The sequence below is a fragment of the Sapajus apella genome, unplaced genomic scaffold (assembly GCF_009761245.1).
Source record: "Sapajus apella isolate SASKATOON/1434 unplaced genomic scaffold, GSC_monkey_1.0 scaffold92, whole genome shotgun sequence".
NCBI classification, from domain to species: Eukaryota; Metazoa; Chordata; class Mammalia; order Primates; family Cebidae; genus Sapajus; species Sapajus apella.
Window position 1 is genome coordinate 452945 of NW_022437032.1, and position 18309 is coordinate 471253.

Consider the following 18309-nt stretch of genomic DNA (forward strand, 5'->3'; position numbering starts at 1 on the left):
TTGTGACCAGTTCTTGCCAATAAAACATGAATAGAAGTGAAACATGTAACTTCCAGGCCACAGCAGGCAATAAGAAGATCTACTTTCTTCAAAACCCTAAAGGAAGGCAGAGCCACAAGAGAGAAGGAACCTGGATCCCTGAATGACCAAGGAAAACCATCCATTGAGCAGGAACTTCTGTAATACACTGTGACATGAGATACTAACATTTTTCTGTTGTATTATGCCTCTGAGATGATAATAAAAGTATTATGATATTGAAATATATTATATATACCATTTGTATGTGTTATACGTATATATACGAAAAAGATCATTGTTGCTTTTAATTCTACCTAATACGTTGACATGAAACTGAAGGCAGTAGAGACTACAGAAAATTGTCTTAGCACCCATTACCTTAAAGAGCTCTCTTCTGATTCTTAATTACAGCTAGAATGTGAATAGCTTGCAAGTGAGAGAGCAAGAAAGCCTATCAATTTAGTATTTAAGCATCGTATTAATTATCATTTGAAGAAATGTGTGATTGTACAAATTGCTCAATGATGATTACAAAAGAGTTTGCATTTGCAAACAAATGCCTGTGCAATTCTCCTGGTAAGTACCACTTACAGAATTAGAAAATTGTAGCCCTTGAAATCAGACAAGCAATTCATACAGTAATTTCTGTCTTTGCTTTAAAAGTGCTCTGTGTTGTGACTATGTCCACTTTTAACAGCTGCGTTACTTAGTCTCCAAAATGTGTTCATGTGAGCATCACCTCTGTGTCTATCTTACCTCTGGTTGACTTGTACTGTTACTTTACTTGATATTGTCCCTAGAAAAAACTCTCTTACAAATTTATATAAAATATCTCTTTTGACCCTACCGCTGCCATCAGTGATTGCCCCCACATATTTGCCCCCTTGTATTCTAAACTCCTTAAGATATTTGTTTGTACTCCCTGTCTCCAATTCATCTCTGGCCATTGTTTTTTAAACCTACTTCCATATGACTTTTGTCTTTATCATTTCACAAACCATGACATCTCTTCGTGGTCATCAACAACTTTATATTTATAAATCCAAGGGTCAGTTTTTAGTCTTCATCTTATATGACCTACCAGCTGTATTTGACACAGTGGATGAGTATTTCCTCCTGGAAACACTTTATTCACTTGGCTTCTGAATCCCCGTACTCTATAATATGCTGTGACCCTCTGGTCACTCAGTCTAATTCTTCCTTCCCAGTTCCTCCTCTTCACCTTAACCTCTTCATGTCCAAGTGCCTTAGATCTGAGTCTCTAGTCCTTTTCTTTATCTATACTCTTTCCCTTCATAATCTTATCCAGTTTCACAGCTTTAAATTCTATTTATTTCCAGCAACTCCCAAATTTATTACCACCTGCAAACTCTGGACTCAACTGCTTGCTTGACATCTTGAGACACTTAGATATCTAAATAGATAAGTGAGACTTAACACATCCCAAACATAACTCATGATCTACCTACACCTCTGCATAATCTGCTCTACCCACAGCTTGTCGCATCCTAGATGATTGCACTGTTCCAGTTGCTCAGGCCTAGAACCTTGAAAGTTTCCTTGATTTATCTTTTTCTCTCACAATCTCACACCTTCCACCCCATCTGTCAAAAAATTCCTGTTGATTCTACCTTATAAATATACCCAGCATCTGACCCAGCATCTCACTGTCTCCATCACTACCACTCTTTGGAGCTGTCAGCATCTTTTACCTGGTTTACTGTAATAGCTTTATAATCCTTTAAAATATATATAAAGCCAAGTCAGTCCTCTGTTCAAACTAGAAATGGCCATTATCAGACTCAGAGAGAAAAGCTGAGTCCTTTAATAGCCAGTTTGGACTCTAAATGCATTTGCCCTCATCTGCTCTCTTTTCGCTTGTTATGTCTTTTATTCACTCTGACCTCTTCTGTTGCTTCTCAAATATACCAGATATTTATGAATGCAGGGCTTTTACACTGTCTATCAGCTCTACTTGGAATATTTCTCCTCAACATATCCACATGACTAACTTAACCTCTTTTATGTCTTGGCTAAAATAACATTTAAAAAAAAATCTTGAAGCTCAACCCGACCGTTTAAAATCTTCCCTCTTTACTTTCCCTGCTATATTTTTATTTTTTCACAGCACTTTTCAATCTGAAATATACTATACAGTTTACTTATGTGCTATGTCCATTCTGTATTGACTATATATAGCCCTTGTTGGAAAACAAACTCTACATGGGCAGGAATCCTTGCAATTCTTATCAACTTGCACAAGCTCAACAGCCGGAATCATGTCTAGGACAAGGCAGGTGTTCAACAGATATTTTTTGCATGAATTAAATACGGGAATGAAGCAAGTCTATATGTTATGTAATCTACTCATTCTTCCAAGACATTGAACGTAACTGAGCATTCAGTTGGCGTGCTTTTCAAAAGAGTAGGAGTGGGTTATCTAAATATTTTGGTAATTTCTCAGTAGATTATGTGAGTGGTTCATGGTGTATACAGTTATTTAATAATAGTAATATAGTCTGATAGTTATCAAATATTGACAAATTCAAAATGTAGATAGGTTAATAATTTGCCTAAAGTAATGAATCTTTTAAAGCAAGCAGACTAAAACTGCCTCTACAATCCCAATGCACTGCTTTTCAAACTGTTTGTGATGGAAGATCACTTTTGTTAAAATCTCAATTCATCACAGAACAATACTTTTGTGAAGTATAACAAAAATGAATTTCTAGAAAAATAAAAATCTGAAAAGGCACAAACAACACAACCTCCATTTATCTAGCATTACATTCCACAGAATTGTCAAATAGCCATGAACATTTCTAAATGCTTACTTTCTATTTCTGCGTTTTTCTTATCACGAACAGTAATGAAGAGTCAACATGCTAGTATGGGTCCTAGAACCACACTTGGTGTACACCACCCTGAATTGTAAAACTTCCCCATACTGTCCCATTCTGTGGTCTCTCCATAAGGCTTCATACTTCATACATGTGAATAATCTGTCACTACCTTGACCTATTTCTATCCATGTTAAATCAACTGCCTTGGGCTGGGAGCAGTGACTCATGCCTGTAATCTCAGCACTTTGGGAGGCTGAAGTAGGAGGATTGCTTGAGCTCAAGAGTTCCAGCCTGAGCAACAAAGTGAGACCCTGTCTCTAAACATAAATAAATAAATAACAAACTATATACTACCTAATCTATACAAATAATGTGGCTGCTGGAAACATAAAGAGCTAACAGAAACCTTTACAAATGCGTTCCCAAAGGCCGAGATGACTTCTTATTATGCTGACCTTGACCATTCTTCAAAACCTCCAGCGCAGTTAGACGGCCATGTGCCAGTAACCCTACCGACTGAAGGGGCACTAGATGGACAGAGCTTTTTCCATCTTCTCGGTCACTCCTCTTTTCAAGGCACTTGACAAATTGGCAGCAGAAGCAGCTGTGGTTTTCCTGTCAGACTTGTATCCAGGAGAGAGAGCACATTTCTGTGTAAATGACTGTGTCCAATGGTCGTCCAGGAAACAGTTTTGCAATCTGTGTTTAATCAAATTCATTGAGTTTTCACAGCATTACAAGCAGTTCATTACTGTCATTTTCCCCACAGATGACTCTATTCCTCAGTACCACTTACCCACTTATCACCTCCTGGCAATGGTCAGTGCCAGCCATCTGCCTCTGTGGTGCCAAAAGTAATAACTTCTGGTGCAGAACATGAACATTATGTTATTATATTTAATCTTTCCTCTGTGTGTTATCATTCAGCGTAACCACCCTTCTGGATTATAGAGAATTAGATAGAAAATAATATTGCTTCCATATTGTTTTCTGCTCCTGGGTTCTGTGGTTTGCTGCCAACAACCAGACACTCTCTGGACTCAAGGCAAACCGTTAGCGGGTGTTTCGATGCCTGTGCATTGCTCAAGGTCTTGCTGAACAGGATTATGTGGAATGTGGAAGTGGCGCTGTCTGCTGCTGAACCTTGCTGCAATGGTTTGTGAGGTTTTTAGCAAGAAACACCATTTAGGGCATGGCTTATCCAAGGTATTATTTTGATTCTCTCCATAACATGGGGTATTTATGTTCCATCCCTAAATTCCCATATGTAAGAAAGTGTGGGGTGGATTGCACGTGCTGAACATGAATCCTGATGATTCCACTGTGAAATTTTGGGCAGACGAGCTGTAGCTGATAACATCAAGAAACCATTCAAGTCAGTAGAGAAAAACAAAAAAACCCACAAAATGTTTATGTAGCATTTTGCAAGAAAAAGGTAGTTGCTTGACCTAGGATTTTTACTTTTCAACTTGTACTGCAGGTGTTGTATGGAATTGTTCCCCAAAATTTGGTGCAGAGGCATCCCTGAGTCTGAAAAGTGACTCTTCATTCATCCATCAAATATTTATTAAGTGTCCATTATGGTTTTATTGTCAGTATTTCAAAATGCTTGCTGTGGATTCAGCGGGACATTAGGTTCATGGGTGTTATGAAAAGAAATTATTATATGGTCAATCAGATTTGTAAAAACAAAACAAAAACCCAAACCAAACAAAAAATTAAAGATAACCATGCTTTTTATAGCAGGATTTCTCAAACTGACAGTGGGCATTAACGATCTCCAAGTAAGGAATTTAAAGCATCATATTATCAACAGAATGTTGTTTAATAGAATGATCCTGTTCTTTTCCATTTTCCTACAGAATACCTCATATCCCTCCTATTTCCCAGAATACATTTTGGTAACTGTATCTTTATGCTGTACTTCTCACTGAATATCTGTGTGACCCTCCTCCAAAACTTTTTCTTTAGCCTTGTCGTTTGGCAGGATGTTGTGATGAGCTTTTGCCAATGGTTTTAAGCAAACTGAAGCATAACAGAATGGGTGTGACTTCTACAGGATGTGTATTCCCTTGTAGCAGTGACCATGGAAGGCACATGACAAGATGTCGGCATCCAAAGAAAGGAAGGGTCTGGATTTCTGAGTCAGCACTTGAAGAGAGAGGCGTTGAAAAAAGAACAGCGATAGAGTCAAATTTGCATGAATAAGAAATAAACTCTTATGGTTAAGCCACCGAGATGTTAGCGTATTGCAGCACAGCATGGGCTACATTTACTACTACATCCATAAGAAAGCTACTGCGGCTAATGTTTCTTATCGGTGGCATGGGTTACATCCACAAAAAGTAGTGACCGCAATTATCTTTGCAATCATTACATGTCCTTAATTTGTGTTAAGATTTTACCAACTCATCATTACTTAATTAGTACGTAGAAGAAGTTTAAGAAGGTGGGAAGAAAATCAATACAAAAAGTAGTGCTTTATACTAAAAGATTTCCAGCAGGTGACGCATATGAAAGAGAATGTGCCAGAGCCCATGAGTGTTCCTGTGTATGAAACAAAGATATTTCATTGACTTAGATAGAATTTTTTTCACTTAAAGTCTGAATAAAAACATATATTTCCTTCACCTTCAAGGGAAGCCTTTGGTTCTAAAGGGATCTTCTGAAGAAAGAAGTCATTTTATCAGAAACTTAAGTGTCTTCATTACAACATCAACAACGTTTATTATGTCCGTTGGTTGCCAGGACACTCTCTTGAGCTCCATGAGAATTTACATAATTTGTCCTCTGGAATTTCATGGTCACAAGAAGCAGCACTTGACATACTCCCTCTCCTCCCCACCTCCACACATATGATAAATGATATTCACATGAGTAATGCATTTGCACGTTCAAATTCAGGGTCATGCACCATTTCCAGCAGAAAGTTGATCATTTTTCTCTTTCTCTCCCACTCAGGAGAGCTTATTAGAATGCAAACAAGTAAGAGGAATATTCAAAGCATAGCCTTGACATATCCTATGCGTTTAAAGAAATACTTTGTAAACTTTGAGATTTTAATTTTATAAGTAAAAAGTTACTTGGGCCTTGCACAACTGATGACCATTATATAATGATCATGATGGTGATGATGGTGATGATGGAGATGATGGTGATGGTGCTGATAACGGTGATGATGGTGATGGCGATGGTGATGGTGCTGATAACGGTGATGATGGTGATGGTGCTGATAACGGTGATGATGGTGATGATGGTGCTGATAACGGTGATGATGGTGATGATGATGGTGATGGTGCTGATAATGGTGATGATGGTGATGATGGTGATGATGGTGCTGATAACGGTGATGATGGTGATGATGATGGTGATGGTGCTAACGGTGATGATGATGATGGTGATGGTGATGGTGCTAACAGTGATGATGATGATGATGATGGTGATGGTGCTGATAACAGCGATGATGGTGATGATGATGATAGTTAATATTCATGGAGTGTTTACTATATACAAAGGACTATTTCAAATATAGATATATAGCCACATATATATTACATATATATAAGAAACATGTATATATGGTATTTACATCAATTTGCTTAATCCTTAGTCCTCACCATAACCATCTAAAAGAACATGATTATTTTCCCCTATTTTGCTTCCCTGAGGTACAGAAAAGCAAGTAATTTGCACGAAAGTAGGCAGCTGATAATTAGCAAAACTGAGATTAAGCCATCTACCAGGATGACTTCAAAGCTCACATCCTTTTTATCGACACTAAAATATTATCACATAATATTATACATGAGTACTAAGTGATTTGATCACCACTAAGCATCCATAGACTGTTCTTAGTTTACTATTCGATACTGGGAACTAAACTTATACAGTTTCTGGAGGGATTTGGAAGATTTACTATAAAGTCCTTTGTGACCTTAAAAACTTATTTTAAGAAACAAGGACTTACTATTTCAATCCCATTGAGGGAATGACAGAGAACAAAATAGCACACAGGTTATTCTTTCATTTTGTGTATGAGAATATCTTTGGAAATCAGTTTCAGGATACAAAAACATGTCTCTACCTCTTACTCTGCCACAGCTCTATTTTCATTTAATCCTTCATTCACAATTATTAATTAAGTACTCAGATTGAGCTTGATACCATTCTAATCCCTGTGGAGGCAGCAGGAGACAAGACAGACCATGTCCTTTCCCTTCTGATACTTATATTTCCAGTGAGATGAGATGGGTAACACACAAGGGCACAAGTTCATTAGAGCATTAATTTCATAGAACAGAAAATTACCTAAAGAAAACAATATAGGATAGTGAGAGTAACAGTAACTGTGGGTAAAGTAAAAGAAAACCACAATTCACTAAAGAAAAATGGAAGAAAGTTTTAGGCATAATGCTAATGGGAAGTATAGAAAACAATGCTCTATCTATATTGTTATTTTATGACATGAAATTGAAGATGCACATAAATAATTGAAAATGTTAGTGTTTTCAGAATGACATTTGTGGGTAATTTTCTTCATATATTGATACTATTTCAAACTAGTTTTTACAATAGAACAATAAATTCAAGGTGTTTTTATTCCAAAATGAAATAGAAAGCTTTAATACTATTTTAATGAAGAAAAATTAGGAAAATATAAAAATGAACAATAACACATAATGTTGATATGGACTACTGAGTTGTCATAAAATATGAGAACCATAATGATGATCAAGTAACTGGGAATGTCTGTAATATACAGTCAGAGAACACAGATTACAAAATTATTTATGGTAGTGGTTATCACAACCATACAATATTTTACATGCATAAAACAAGGAGACTAACATTGCACAGACCATGAAGGTGGTTGAATAGTTAGGGAAATTGCATCTTAGGCTATATTTTCTCACTTTTGAGATTTACAAACGAATTTTAAACTGTTCAAATGATGTTTAAACAAAGCAAGAACTTGAATGATTTTGAAATATCCTTACCTACTTCATTGAGAGGAAGCAAACGATTTCCTAATTGGAATTTCATATGAAGCGTTATTCTACAAAAGTTTTAATATATGTTGCTCTTGCAGGTAGGCATCCTCAATTTCACATAAATTCATTTTCAATTCAGCAGTTAATCATTGCTAGAGAGACACATACTGTAGGTAGGCTATTTAATTCATCAGAGTTGATCTCTTCAAGGTTAGTTACAAGTGGTACTTGACTTTGTTTTTTCTGTTTATATTTTGTCCGTGTTGAAGTTACTCCCCTATAAATCTAATTTATAAGTTTTCTCCTCACTGCAGTGTCTGGAAAGGTGGCTACTTGTCTCTCCTAAACTTGTGATGGCTACACTTTTAGAATGTCTTCTAATTTTAGCATCCCTTTCCCTTTTCATTTCCGCACGTACCTAACATCTTTTGTACTAAGTTTTTATACTAGGTCACTTGTGTTTTACCATCACCACTAACCAGTGTTAGAGTGGGTTTTTCCGTGTTAGAGTGGGTTTTATTTATAGAATAGGAAACTTTCTATTCTCAGAAGCAGTTATTCATCAGCATGTGATCTGAGAGGCTTCTTTTTTTTGAGACAGTGTCTCTCTTACTACCCAGGCTGGAGTGCAGTGGTGTCATCACATCTCATTGCAACCTCTCCATCTCCCAGGCTCCAGCGATCCTCCCACCTCAGCCTCCTGAGCAGCTGACATCACAGGCATATGCCACCATACTGTTTTTTTTTTTTTTTTTTTTTTTCTTAGACAGGGTCTTTCTATGTTGCCCAGGCTGGTCTCAAACTCCTGGGCTTAAACCGTCTGCCCGTCTCAGCTTCCTAAAGTGCCATGCTTACAGGTGTGAGCCACTACACATGGCTCAATATGATAAGTTTTAATGGGGTGGGCATGGGTCAGATCAGTGGTAGGTATGGATCAGATAAGGGCTCAACAAGCAAAATCCCACTTGTCCCCTATTTTTGTTGAACTAAGAAGGGATCACCTACATGAACACATGCAATTGATATGATAAGGAACAGTAACTTTGAACATAATTAAGCAAAATGTTATCCCCCCAAAAAATTATATTTCTGTAATTATTAGTTGTATATTATAAATATTTTGCTTTAATATCATAATAAGTTTAATGACAAAATTCATATTTTCATATTTTATCAATTTTTTTGGCCCAAATCTGTTATGTCCTTTTAGATAAAAGTACTTAATAATACCTTTGATTTTGCCTCTTGGTTCATAAAGCTTGAAATATTTACTTACTGTCCCTACAGAAAAAAATGTGTTTACCCTTGTGCTCTATCATGCCAACTGCTGTGGGAAAACACTTCTTTAATTCTGTAACTCTTTTTTAAGAATTTTAATCATCCTAAGATGTTTTTATTTCTTAAGAATATCAGGTCCAATTTTTTTTCTCATTGTACATTTTCTAAATGTACTCATTGTATGCCTATGTATGATACTGTTATTAGAAAATGATAGAAAAATCGTCCCTCAGAGAGCGATAATGTCGAAATTCTGAAGGTATTTCTAGCTCTGTCTTCTTTCTTTCATTTCTCTCTTAATTTGTAAATTCTTTCTTTATAGTGAGAAACTTGGCTCTCATTATCTACAATCTATTTACTTATTTACTTAATCCTAGTACATACATAGGAGTATTTCTAAATTGCTTACTCATACTTTTATGAGTAACGGACTTACAAGCTAAAGCCCAGTATGTTTCAACATTTCTTTTTGCCTTTAGCCTTATGACAGCCAGTCACAATTCTGTTTTCTAAAGCTACTTCAGTGAGTTATTTTCTTCCTCTCCCCCTTCAATGAGGTGATATTCATTTGTCAGACAGTTAGTTTCCTTTATTCCTATTTGTATTCTGTGTTTGGTTCCTGTCATATCCTGTTGATTTTTCTTGTATGTTTAGTTACATTTTTTTGCTTATGTGTTTATTTGTGTGTGTTTATTTCATTATCAAGATTCTGGGAGTCAAAACAATATCATAAGGTATACTTAGCGAAGTGCCTCCTCCCCATATTCCTGCTATCCTGTTCTCATTCGCTTTTCCATCGTTTTCCCACACACCCCATGGAGATAAACAATCTATCTAATTTCTTGTTTATCCAGCCTACATTTCTTTTGCACACATGAGCAGATGAATGTATATTTTCTTATAGCCCCTTTTTTTCCACATGAAGGATAATATACTATAGATAATTTTCTGAATTTTGCTGTTTTCACCTGACAGTATATTCTGGAAATTACTCCAAGCTAGTTTGTAGAACTCCGCCTCATTCTTCTTATAACTACACAATACTCCACTTTGTGGATGTGCCGTTGTTTATTCAAATGCTCTCCTATGTATGGGCATTTAGGTTGTTTCCAAATTTTTGCAATTATGAACAAGACGGCCATGAATAACCCAGTGTATATGTGCTTTCATATTGCTGGGAATGCACCTTCAGGGCAGATTCTCAGAAGGGGAACTGCAATGCAAAAGTTGCAGGCACGTGTAGTTTTGTTAGATTTTGCCAAATTCTTCTCTTGAGGGGTTGCACCGGTAGGCGTTCCCATCAGCAAAGTGTGACAATTCCTGTCTTCCCATAGCCTTGACAACAGAGTATATTGACACACAGTTTAATTTTTGCCAGTCTGGTAGGTGATAAATTGTATGTCAGAATTTTTATTTTCATTTCTCAAACTATGAGTGGTTGGTCCTTCATATGTTTCAGGAATATTTTTGCATCTTTGTGTGTTTGTATAATTGTTCCTGTCATCCCTCGTGTTTTAAAAATCAACTTTTTTTTTCTCTTTGCACCTTAAATTTTAAGAATTCTTTATATATATACATAATCTGTATTACTGCTTTGTCTATATTAGTGCTTTGATTGTACCATATGTTGTACATATTTTCTCCCAGTTTTCAGTTGTCTCTTGACTTCAGTTTCCTTTTGTTTGCTTTTTTATGTAGTTATTTTTTTCATTAGTAAAATGTATCCATCATTTCCTGTATTGTCTTTGGATGCGCAGTCATAATTACCAAGCCTTTCTCTGCACCATGGTTAGAGTTGAGTTTGGTTTTGTTTTATTCTAGTACTTGTATAGTCTCACTTTGAAATAATTGGATTCTCTTTGGAGTTCATTCTTGTAGATAGTGTAAAATATGAATCTAATTTTACTTTTTCTCAAGTGGCTACCCAGTTGCCCCAACACCATTTATTAAAAATTTCTTCTTTACCTCAATGTTTTGAGACATTACCTTTATTATACAATAAATCTGCATGGGTACTTGGGACTATTCATGGGCCTTCTTTTATATGCCACTGGTCTTTTAGTCTATTAATGTACCTGAACCATGCTGATTTAAATATAATGGCTTTACAGTATGTTTCAATGTTTTCTAAGGCTACTCCACCTAGAGTCCTACTCTAGAGCTACTCTCTTTCAGGAAAGAAGGAACACCTTTCTTTTCTGTTATTTTTTTTTTCCAGTTATTCCTAATGTTTATTTTCTCTTATGAAATTTAGTGTCAATTTGTTTGACTCTGTAAAATAACTCACAAATGAGTAACTTAGGAAAAAGTTTAGAAGGAAATAAAGAAGGGCAGAAAAAGATGAAGACTAAAGACAGGGAAGCCTCCCTCCTCAAGATTCTTATAACCCAGCTAGGAACATATCTCATCTGCTAGTATAGACTCAAGATTGGACTCCTACTCCATGCCTCCCTACGCTACAGCAGGCACCGAAAATAGAGCAGTGAAATGAACACAGAGGGCGTTTCTCACCCTGAAGAGGTGGGCACGAGTCTTGGCTTTATTAAGCATAATTTGATAAATGGTCTACAGGCTTTTTTTCTTTTTGCTAAATATTCCCAGGAGAGAAAATAGAGAATTTTGAAATTCTCTATTTTCAAAATGTCATAAGGTTCAAAATGGATCTCCATGTGTGGAGCTCGTCAAGTCATGCATCTCTAAGTCAGTGTTGACATCTTCCTCTTTCACTGCCAACACCTGATCAATCACTGTCGTCTGTATATTTCATTTTCATTATACCTCTCTAGTCCACCCACCTCTTTCCAGCTCACCGTCACTCTTCTAGACCAGGTCTTCAGGCCAACATAATATTTTATCTGAATTACTGTACTTATGTCCTAAGTTATCTCTCTCCCTTCCTCTTCCTGTCTCCCCTCAGCCAGAACAGTCTTTACAATCCTGAGTCAGATTCTGTCTCTCACTAGCCTCACACCCTTCAGTGGCTTCTGACTGTTGTTGGGCGAATGTTCAAACTCTTTATCACGCGTCTGTCTCTGCCCGCCTCGTGGCGCCACTCCCCTTGTCACTGTGCTATCGCCACTCTGGCTTCACCCCGATTTTTAGGAAGTACCTGCTTCTTTCTGTAGGTTGCTCCAATGCCTGTAACCTCCTCTGAGTTCTACCCTTCTGCCTAGTAAACTCCTACTGATCCCTTCATCCAGATTTAAACATTCCCTATTGGAGGAAGGCTTTTCTGTGTTCCCATCCTTCATTCAGGTTTCTTACTGCTCACATTCACTGAACTGTGTACTTTTTGAGATCACTCAGAAACAACTCTAACATTCATTGATTGAAGGAAGAAGAAAAGGAACAAAGAAAGAAACAATTGAACTCAAAACTGAAACTTTCCAATATTTGAGCAGTACAATGTCATCAGTGTTTTGGGTGATAGTGTTGATGGGGTATTTTCTGTGGAAAATTGAATAAAGTTCACTTACTTGCAGATAGACTCATTTAGATTTATGAATTTAAAATGTATACCTTTTTATGCCATCTTCTATAATTACTGTGGTTTGGATTACAACTTGCCATTTGAGATTTTTATTTCAAGCACTCAAATAACAAAAGGCGACCATTTCTTACATTATCTCCAACACTGCCAGGTGTTCTTCCATCATCAAATTGTTAAAGAAAACACACAAAACATATGGTTTCCATTGCTCCCTGCATAATCTGGAGCTATAGAAATGTAGGATGCTCATACTCTCAGCAGAAAGGAGTGAGCATGAAATATTCATAAGCTTAGTGTTTGTGATTATCAAGTAAAGGCCAATTCTGGTGAGTTTGTCATTTTTTCAAAAACATGTAGTTATTTATTAAGCAGCTGAAAATTTACTATATGATAATTCTCATTATAATACTAACTGAGACACATTCCCCAAGAGGTACATGGAAGACTCTTGAAAATAAAGGACAGAAAAGCCTTAGGAAATACAGATGCATTCAGCAAACCAATTCCCAGCATCTTTAAGGTTTTCAAAAGGTACCCATCATGATATTTATTTTAACTTCCAGTAGAAAAGTGGAGCATAAGGCTCTGGGATTTGGAGACACTCAGAGGTGGGGCTAGGTCTTCCTCTTCACTTACTAGTTGTTGTGATATTGGTCAAGTTACTAAACTTTGCTTAGCGTCAATTTTCTTTTTCTAATCTGCAAAGTGGCAGCAGTAATTGTATGAGGCTCCTAGGATGGTTGCCAGCAGTGCTGAGGTAATGCAATGCCAAGTATTTATCTCAGTGTCTTCCACATAACACAACTTTGATATTTTGTTTTTATTGATTATGGTATGTAATATTTCTCTTGAAAGTTGGTATTAATTTTATACAAATGGAAACCAAGTTGGTCAAGTCCTGGGTCAACAAACTGCTAAGGTCAGAATTAGTGAAAACAGTGTGTAGATTTAGATTCAAAAGAGCAGAAATTCAGAGATGGCTCTGTTACATCTTTCATTTGAAACTTTGGGTAAGTCACTGGATCTTATATCCCTGATCTATAAAATGAGGATGATACTTGCTTTAATTGCATGAAGTTAATGAGATCTTATAAATCAACATATTTTATGCATTGTGATAATATTTTTAAATGGCAGCTTTTTCTATTTCTTTCATTTAACAAATATTTAGTGAGCACTTGCACTTTGATGGAGCCACTTTGATTTGACTGCAAGAAAAGAGATGCATTAAATGTCTTGTTTCAGTAAGTTCTATTCATATCCCCCTACTAGTCAGAAGAAAATAAGCATTTGGTGCTTTAAACGCCTGCAAATCTACTACTATAAATTGATTAATATTTTACAAATACGTGCAGTAACTATGGGTTCAAAAACGTGGTGAAATATTCAAAAATTGAACATTGCTCACAGTGGCAAACTGTAGGATGAATTCTAAGATACCATTAACAGTGAATAAAATAAATCAATATGATATATCCATGCAAAAGAATGTTATGCAGCCCTTAAAAAGAATAAGACATACCTGCATAAGTGGCATCAATTTCATACTGCGAGGTAATGCTGCAGAGTTGTGTGGGGCACAGAGTCTAGACTGCTTGGATTCGAATCACACTCCACTGCCTTCAGTGTAACTTTGTTCAAGTCACTTTCTGTATGACGCCACCCTTTCCCTGTGTCTCCAACTGGCTGATACTTGAGTCTCTCTCCCAGAAGATATAGGAATCACCTGAAAAGAATTTAGAAAAGTGCCAGGTTTAGACACATACTCTATATGGGTGTGTTTGCTGCTGTTGTTATTATTGAAGTGGATATCTCAAAGATTTATTAAGTAAAAATCAAGATGCATAAATACTGTCCACATGCTACTATTCATGTATAAAAGTATATGTTAGTGGATGGAAAATATATGTTTAAAGGAACAACACACATTTCTGGAAGAATCTAGAAGAAGTTCACTACATTGCTATCTTTTTGGAGGGTAAATGGAAAACTGGGTGACATAAGAGGGAAGGAGAGAGAAGTACCTCTAATTTGAAAAGAATTTTAACCTGTTTAAAATATTCACCATATTCACATATCACCTCTTTAAAAAAACCAAGGACAATAAGTAAATAATCAGTGATTTTATATTTTTAACCTTTTTTTCTATCTAGGCCACACTGATGAGCTTAGTATTTGTCGCTGGAGCATGCGCGCGTGCATGTGCATGTGCATGTGTGTGTGTGATTGTTGCATGCTAGCACCTCAGTCCTCCAGGGTTCATTTTCATCAAGGTAAATCAGGGTAAAAACCTCTAAGCACTGTTTAGATCCTCGACAAAACCTAGAATACTTTTAGAAATTAAATACCCTGAAATGAATTGGAGCATCTCAGAGCCCAGATAGCATGAGTCATGGAGGATGGACTCCTCCAGCAACTCACAATTCGAGGTTCCTCAGCGCTCAGGACGGCTGTATGTGGGAGGCCCCAGAGATTCGCCTGAAATAGGGTCAATTGGAGTCTGTCTCAATAGATTTACAAGCATGTTTTATTAAAAGGAGTTGCTTCTTTGAGACTGCAGCCACTATTAGAACTAAGAAGAAAGTTTTGAAAAAAAATTAAAACTACCCTCTTTACCCTCCTTGAATAGAACATCAATTTATGTAAATTGTTTTTTATAAGTAGTCTGAGTCATTTAAAGCATTTTACTTAATCCATGTGGGCGAAGCCTCCAGGTTTCCAGCTTTTGTGCTTCTGCTGGAAGAGAGCTTCTCAGAGTTGTGTGGTTTTCAGAAGGTGCTTACAAGGTTTTCCAAGAGGAATTGCCCATAGCAAGCAATCCAGACCCAGAGACCTCAGTCATTGCAGCAGGAGGCTTATCTGTAGGTTTCTCTGGCAGGCTTGGCTGTACTTTTATTAGCAAGACAGGTGATCTTGGGAACACATGTCTCAAAGCAACACGGCCCTCTCTCTACCATTTGCTGATAACATGTGCCTCTTGACCATGAAGGAGAAAGACACGGCCTAGGTTCTGCTTTCAGGGGAAATACACGTGATCGGAAGAAGGAATTGAAGGTCCTTCTCCTTTTTTTCTTTTAATTGTACTTTGGGCTCTAGGGTACATGTGCACATCCTGCATCCTGCAGGATTGTTGCATGGGTACATACATGCCATGATGGTTTGCTGTCTCCATCCCCCACCCCGCCCCTGTCGCCTACATCAGGCATTTTTCCCGGTGTTATGCCTCCCCATCCTCCCCACCTCCCGTGCTGTTCCTCCCCTTCCCTCTACTCCCACACCTAGCCCAGTGAGTGTTATTGCCTTCCCTGTGCCCAAGTTTTCTCATTGTTCATCACCTGCCTATGAGTGAGAACATGCAGCGTTTGGTTTTCTGTTCTTGTTTCAGTTTGCTGAGAATGATGATTTCTAGATTCATCCACGTCTCTACAAAGGACACAAACTCATTGTTTTTTTATGGCCGCACAGTATTCCATGGTGTATATGTGCCACCTTTTCCTCGTCCAGTCTATCAGTGATGGGCATTTGGGTTGGTTCCAGGTCTTTGCTATTGTGAACAGTGCCGCAACGAACATACATGTGCATGTCTCGCTTTAGGGACATACAGGAGAGGCAGCAAACTCTTGTCCTTTGCAGGAATGCACACAAGTCTCTTGCTGTGCCCACTAGTCCAATGACACTCCCTCACTGTCTTTTGTTCTAGACACAGAGAGCTTGGTCGTGATCATGGCTCTGCCTCTTACTAGCTCTATGGATTTCAGCACACAATTTAACCTTTCTAGACCACAGTTTTCAAATCTATATAGTGGGAATAAATAAATTCATTCAATCAATAACTGAGTTGATACTCTTTGCTCAATTTAGACTTTTTCAGTACAGGAAATAGTGACAGAGGTACAAAAGAGAGTCTGCTCAGGGAGCCTATATTCTAGACTGTAATAAAATATTCGTCCTTAGGTTACTGATTATAACAGGACCTTTCTCCTAAGGTTGCTGAGGGTGATGGGCCATTCCTCTTAGGGTTACTGACAATGGTGGAGTATTCTTCCTAAGGTTATTACACATTTCTCATAAGATTATTGAGGGTGTGAAAGGACAATGTCTACCCACAAAATTAATTCTGGAGACTTGAAGAAATGCAGGTCAAGCTGTCGGCAGGGCTGTCCCAGATTAGGCAGTGAGTATGAACACTGCCCATCTCAGCCTAATTTTCAGTTTCTCAGGGAGGTCCCCAACTGGTTCAAATTCTTCTATTCTGTGCTTTCAGAAAATCCTGGTACCTCTCCTTGAGGATCTTACTACATTTGCAATTTTATATTAACTTAGGTAATTATTCAATTTACTTCTGATTCTCCCACCGGAACTTAAGTTTCATCAGGACAGGGTTGCTGGCTTTTTATTACTGTTATTTGTCTCTATTTTCTCCCAAGGGTAGTTGCCCAGTGAAGGCCTAGGAGATTTACATACTTGTATTTTTAATGAATAAATGAGCATATTGAGCAAAATGTGCCCTCTCTTTCTCTCTCAATTTCATTTCAGTTAGCCAGAATACATATTTCTCTTGCTTATCCCAGTCAGGATCTAAATATGCAAATATGCTGCTTTTCTACAAGATAACTCACTGTGAGTCAATTGCAGGACACACACAATACAATGGAGCCCAAATTTCTCAGGTGAGCATCAGCATTTTCTCTGACCTGGAACCACTGCCTCATTTGCATTGTTAACTGTGTTATGAATACGTTCAACTCCATACCTGGCATTTGATGCCTTAATAGGCTTTCTAAGAGGTTTTGTGATGGAGAAATCGTCCTCCAAATACTCTTGGTGGCCCCCTACATGCTCTTTCATAATGTCTACCTGGCAGGTGCACTGGCCGTACAATGAATTCAGCAATAATTACCTCTGAAATCCAAAACCGCATACTGTTTCAGACCTGGGAGGTATTTAGCTGAATGCCCATATTAGCTTGAAGCTCAGACTGAAGAAAAAAGAAAACACCTGCTTTTTACATTTTAACAGCATTTGTGAAAATCTGTGGGCATCCTCTGCATGCCATGGCAGAGCACAGCTCAGACTTGCTACCCCTGCCTTCTGTACTTCTTTTCTGTGGGTTATTTTGTCTTCTCTGGAATCTTCTCACATTCCATTTTCATTGTGACTCCAAACAGCATTTTCATTTTGGATGTATGGCAGCCCAAGGTCATGTCAGAGAATAAAATCAAATTAACAGAGGGTCAAACATTCAAGACAACCAAGCCCAGGCATGAATGTGAAATCGTTAACACAAGGGCAACCTCTCAAGGTTTATGGAAACATAAGAAAGACAAATGCAGATGAGGACAGGCTAAGGGAATGGCTGGCCACACCATGATTGACCCTAAGGGAAATTCTGGGCACATAGTAGGCATTTAGAGTTCTGTTTGGATGATTCTGTAGGGTGATCAATCATCCTGGTTTCCTCAAGATGTGAATTCCTGTGCTAAAACTGGGAAAATCCCAAGAAAACTAGGTCAGGTTGGTCACTTGAGATTGGCATACACTGACTTTGGGATTTTTCTGACAGCCCAGACTCATCCTGCTTGCACCCTGTGATAACCACGATCTCAGGCAAGATTACATTCACTTCCCTTCTATTCTTTCCAGCCGTATGAGTTCAAAGCACATGTCCGTATTGTATCTCTTGTGG

At 37.6% G+C, this 18309-nt stretch overlaps 1 long non-coding RNA gene across 1 annotated transcript; it reads right to left on the reverse strand.

Moving 5' to 3' along the window:
• Positions 1-13428: 13428 nt before the first annotated feature.
• On the reverse strand, positions 13429-17727 carry LOC116535123. Its single transcript, XR_004262055.1, has 3 exons — positions 17524-17727; positions 14146-14349; positions 13429-13661 (listed from the first exon to the last, which is right to left on the reverse strand). It is a non-coding gene; the product is annotated as an uncharacterized LOC116535123 (long non-coding RNA).
• Between the last annotated feature and the right edge of the window lie 582 nt (positions 17728-18309).